Source organism: Erigeron canadensis, chromosome 5 (assembly GCF_010389155.1).
Source record: "Erigeron canadensis isolate Cc75 chromosome 5, C_canadensis_v1, whole genome shotgun sequence".
In the NCBI taxonomy this organism is placed as follows: domain Eukaryota; kingdom Viridiplantae; phylum Streptophyta; class Magnoliopsida; order Asterales; family Asteraceae; genus Erigeron; species Erigeron canadensis.
In genome coordinates this window covers 4,200,521-4,206,849 of record NC_057765.1, presented here as the reverse complement: position 1 = coordinate 4,206,849, position 6,329 = coordinate 4,200,521, and the positions used below count along the sequence as shown (strand labels likewise).

Here is a 6,329-nt window from a genome sequence, read left to right as displayed (position 1 = left end):
TATATATATATAATATTGTAGATACATGGTGTTACGACATATTAATACTCAATTTTACTTTATTATGGTTTAAAATATAGCTTAGTATTTTTATCAATAGAAAATTGATCTATATATTTTAAATGTAACATATTGTAAATATTTCAATTAAAATATGCTTTGTCTTTTTTATATGATAATAACTTGGATAAGATATATAATAAATAGTATTATTATTCATGATTGAAAAAGTATGAACCCTTAGATAATTTTTAACTTTTATTTAGAGGCATTAGATCAAATGTTGATGTCATATACCTTATCTAACCTTTTTAGATTTACTTTAATTTTATTAAATTTAAGTTATTATTACTTCCTTATTTAAGTTTGTAGACATTAATAATTAACGTTTTTAATAATATAATTATGAAACCTAATATTTCTATATTTTACATCATTTTTTATCTTTAAAATTAATTTTTAATGTTATTACAAAAAAACTTTCTTTTTAATGTAATACGTTTCTATTAAGTTATATTTTTGTATAGGATTTTAAAATTTGGTTATAAGGATTTTTATCATATAACGTTTTTATTAAATCAATATTTTGAAAACTGGACCGGAGTCAAACCGGCCTTCTTAATAAAATTTTAAAAAATAAAAATGAAGTCTACAGTAAGCTATCACAGTTATATATCAAAAAATAAAAATAAATCATTTTATGAAAACTGCAATGGTATTATACAGACATATCCAGATGAATGAAAAACCTGACTTAGTGAGACCTCTAATAGATGATGTATCCATTTTTCAAAACTATGATTAAATAACGCACAAATATATATGAGAAACAATGACTAAGGTTTGTTACAAAAGCTAACTTCATGCCTAAAAGCGAACCGTACTGTTAACCGGAATCTAATCGACAACTAATGTAACTTCATGTTTTCCTAGTTGTTTAATTCTTACTTGGTTAAATATTTGTCAACTTATGATATTAAAAGTTTAACATGTCATTAATTATATATGTTTACTGCGTATTACGCGGGTAGTAATCTATATATATATATATATATATTAGTTATTATTTTTGATTTCTTGATTAAAATTATTAGGTAAGAAAATTTAAATTTGTGATGGAAAACCAAAAAGTGTAAATTAAATTTAGCGGTGTATATATATATATATATATATATATTAGCTACTATTTTTGATTTCTTGATTAAAATTATTGGGTAAAAAGTGTAAATTTATGATGAAAAACAAAAAATTGTAAAATTAAATTTAAAAGGGTATTTTTTGTATAATCATAAAAAATATAAGTATTAATATTGTCATTTAAGAAAGATGAATAATTAAATTTGAATTTAATGGCTCTAAATCAACGTGTAATAATATATTAAAAATCATATGATATAATAGTAATCGACGTTGTTTATTGTCTTCGTCGCATCTTATGGAGACATTGACTGATTTATGGATTTACATGTTGTGTAACGGTTTTGTAGATGTACAACTATGTGATTTGTTGTATGATTATCGTATATTTATGTTGAGATGTTATAGGTTAATTGTGTATATATGGAAGATGGTAATGCCTTTGAAAGGTTAGAGATGTGGTAGGAAGGCTGCGGGTGACCCTATATATAAGCATCAAAGGCCTTTCAAAAGTAGTATCGTACGAAGTATATTCACATGGTGTTTTGGTTATGTGTGGACATTGATGGTCATGGATGAACAACTTATGTGCAATTGAGTACAATAAGGTGCAATGATGTGCAATTGTGTACAATGAGGTACATGACATGCAATTGAGTACAATGAGGTATATTACATGCAATTGAGTACTATGAGGTACATGACGTGCAATTGAGTACATTCGGGTACAAGTGCGCAAATATTAGATCATGTTTGATGTAAATTATGTATTGGTTGACATTTATACGCGTTCTTGTTCATTCTTTCCTACGAACTCACCAACCTAGTATTGACTTTGTTTAGTACACTTTCAGGAAATCTAGGGAATCCAAGAAGTGATGGTTGATTGATGATCGCACTAGGACTTGGGCTTGGACTTACATGAATCCCGGATTCATTTGCCTTATTTTGTATTATGCATTATATACCTGCTTGCTGATGTTGGATTCACTGAATCCCTTTTTTTTCATATAGTTCATGTTCTACGATAATCTCATGCATACGTTATATCTTTTCGGTGCATTTCGAGCCTAGCTCGGGGTGTTACAACATGTTTTATAAAGTCGTACATTACGCAGTATAATATGTACATTTGTTGTAGATGACTAAAATGTGTTATAAATTTATCACTCATCATTTTAAATTATGTATTTGTAATATCTCTTTTAGATCTTTTAAATTTTGAATGATATAGAACAATTATATAGTCCTTATTTAACGTATCAAATTCTTAACAAAGCTTCAACTTTTAAACTATTCCAATAAATTCTTAATTGCATTGATATCAAAAACTCTAGATTTTTACCATCTATATCTATAAACTCTTATAAAACATATTGAATTCTTTTATTAAAAAAAATTCAAAATTTTTTTTATATCCAAAATATCCCTATTTCTTGATTCTAATTCTCATATACACTTAATCTATACTTTTATACTATCTAATAAAAAAACAACTCTCTTTTTAAATAAAATAATATATGATTAAATTACACCACCAGTATTTTATCTTTTAAAATATCTTCATTAACCTTTTAAATCAGTTACTTTTACATCAGTTATCTATACCATTTGACACTGTTTCCACCACCAACAGTCGCTCTCACCACCACACTATCGCCGCTACAACTACCGCCGCATTGCGCGGGTACCATCCTAGTTAATTTAATATCTCATGGATTTTCTCTTAATTATATTAATTTAATATCCAAGTAAGTGATATCGAATAATATTATTATCATAAAAATTATATGGGGTTTGCTAAATACAGCCCTTAGGGCTGTGTTTAACGTGCATAAATTTTTTGTACATTTACCATGAAAATCAGGGGGCGGACTTTTAATATGGAATGTACAAATTTTTTTATGCACGTTAAATACAGCCCTAAGGGCTGTATTTAGCATTTCCTAAATTATATTTGGCAAACTAAAATTAATGATATTAAAAGCAAAGGTAATTAAATCACGTAAAGTTGATCTTTCAATGTGTTAAAATTTGTGTATGGAAAGTTTACAAAATTAAAACATTACGGAAAAAAAAAAGAAAAAAAAATTATAAACAAATAATACATTAAATTTTTATTAACTTTGGTCTTACGATAGATACTCAATTCATATTTTCCTAATAAAAATATGGTCTAAGGGATGGTTTATGGTAGTTTATTATTATTAATAGGGTATTTTTTGTCTAATAATATAAACTATAAGTATTAATATTGTCATTTAACAAAGTTGAAATAATTAAATTTGATCTAATGGTTATAAATCAAGGATGAAATTTCATCAAAGGGTTCTTATTTGTTTAAGAATGAATTTAGGACCTTGTTATATATAGATTGTTAGATAATAATGTAAATTTCTAAGATTCCATCCCTTCTCTCTTTTTTTGTTCTTCTATCTTTTCTTTTACGATGAAAGCATCAGACGATCAAAGCACAACAAAACATCCATGGACATTTTATTTGTTTATTCACTTGTTTATCCTAAAGCACATAGATACGAAATCAAGAACATTTTTCACCTATCTTATGCAAATCACCACCACTCCAACCACCACCGATGTTCCCACCGCCACCGCACACTCCAGCGAGAATGTCTTTTTGCAAGTTCTGTTCCTATTGATTATTTGTCATTAAGAAAATTTTGAAACATATGATGGAGGATTGGCAATAAGCCAATAACAAGCAACGTTTTTTAAAACTGAACTTGTATAAAAAAATATGACTTGAAAGCATCGGCTTGAACTTGTATACATTTGACGTATTGAGACGTGGAGTCGTGACTTCTTGTAAGTAGCAACTGAAACATAACACAAGATGTGAAATCATTCTTTAAACCTTGACATCAATTTAAACAATCATCCATTTTAACCAATGGGAACCGTGTTATCTAATGAAAATTACTTGTAAAAAATCTACCAAAAATGCACATTATTATTGAATCATAGAAAATTGCTCTTTTAAGTCTATTTTAACTGTTTGTTTTCAAAATAGACATAGTAGTGGTGAAATGGCCCTCAAAACAATAGTAAAAAGAGGGGCCTCATGCCCATATTAAAGTAAGATTTCAGTTCCACTTGAAACCTAGATATATGATTCCATGCATTTTAGTAATTCTACATGATCACAAGTCACACGTTTGAATCCCATTAAGTACAAATTTGAAGGTAAACAGATTTGGAAATGGTTCTAAACTTCTAATCTTTATTTTACGAAACAATACTTTAAAACTTTGTAAGAGCTATATATTATGTATCTCTGACGAGATGACAAATATTTTACAAAATGTTGTGATTTTTATTATATATAAAATTTTTACATTAGCAATATATAAGTAGTATATTTGTAACCGTACATAGCGTATGTTCTCTCTTTGGTGTATCTAAGAAGTAATCAGATGACTTGAATTGAGTAATATCTAGCTTCTATGCCCTTTGAAGCAAACCCCGAATACAAACAAAGCAAATTTAAAAGTTCAGTAACTTTTAGGATTGCCCTAGGTTAATATTTTTCAAAGAACGAGCATAGTGTCCGCGCGTTGCGGCGGCTAGAAGGCGATGACAATATAAAAGAGAGGTGGTGGTGGGGATCGAGGGAGGCGGTGGAGAAAGAGCGCGGCATGGAGGGTAATAGAAGGTTGATGAGAGTGTGTAGTAATTAAAGAGAATGAGGGAAAGATTATATATAAGGGTTTTATGTTTAAGTAGGGGTGTAAGGGTATTATGGGAATGCTGAAAAATGTGCTTAATTTCCTAAAATAGATGTTCAATATGTTTTATAAGGGAGTATAGATATGTCATCTTTTATATCAATGATCAGTTATATTAAGGGCAAAATACATAAAAAGGGAATCTATTTACTTAAAATTCCTATAAAGGAGAACCTATTTTGTTTTCGTCTATTTAAATGATACAATTTTTATAAATTTCCTAAAAAGGGAAACATCGTTAGTTTTTGACGTTCGACACCCGTTAAATGCCACATCACTTGTGCCACATCATCAATCCTTACGTGGCATCCACTAAAACAAAGTTTAGTCAATCAAAGTTTTTCAATCAATTTTCTTTGAAAATCAGTAAATAACTCTAAATCTCTGTTTGTATTTGTATATATATATAATTTATTATGGCAGAGGAAGTAAGACTTTCCGGTGGCCATGGCGTTGACGTTGATGAACGAATACTGAGTGGGAGCTAGGGTTACCAAACTTCGCCGATTTGAGTCCTTTATCACAGTCGTTGATCTTGGCGGAGATGTTATCGACGTTCAGTATTACACCGGAAACCTACTGGAATTTGTCTGACGTCAATCGTGCTTCTCAAGACACTCTTTCTGATATCCGAGGTGATAATTTAAATTCAGTTAGTACTAATGATAATGATAATTATAAAGGAAATGAAAGTGTGGTGGATCTAACTGATTCGCAGAAATTACGGAGAGTTAGTTACGACGGAGACGGCGACGGTGACACGGTGGAGGAAATTAAAAACGAGTCAGGTATAGTGACAGATAAGGCTGAACCGACGTCAAAACGAAAGCGTTTAGTGTGGACAGCGGCACAACGCAATTGCATAAGCGATTTATAGAAGTGGTTCGACATTTAGGGATAAAAATTGCGGTTCCGAAAACGATTATGAATTTAATGGACGTTGAAGGATTAAGTAGCTAGTGAAAATGTTGCTAGTCATTTACAAAAGTATAGATTGTATTTGAAAAGGATCGTCGTCTTCGAATCATGTTCCTCCTCAAGAACAACAACAACAGCATATGCAGTTTCCGGCTTCACCGATGGTAAATTATCACTTTTTATGTTCCTCTGCTAATGCAACTCCAAGATTCCTCTGTTACCGGCATTAACCACTTTATTTGTTATATCTTCCATTGATTAACTCACATACACACCTCAATCTGATTTCGTGATCAAGTGACGCCGAATCCACTTAATGTGGGGCTTAACTCCGTGTGGGTTTGCCAATTTGCAAGTCAAAAATTGGTCAATTGATGGACTTCCATCTTGAGGGGACTTGATGATAGTACAAATTGATCAGCCTTAAAACTTTTTTCCAGTGGATGCCACGTAAGCAGGATTGATGATGTGGCACAAGTGATGTGGCATTTAACGGGTGTCGGACGTCAAAACTAACGATGTTCCCCT

At 30.2% G+C, this 6,329-nt stretch overlaps 1 pseudogene; it reads left to right on the top strand.

Moving 5' to 3' along the window:
- Window positions 1–5,299: 5,299 nt before the first annotated feature.
- Window positions 5,300–5,997, top strand: LOC122601034 (annotated as a pseudogene).
- Window positions 5,998–6,329: the final 332 nt, after the last annotated feature.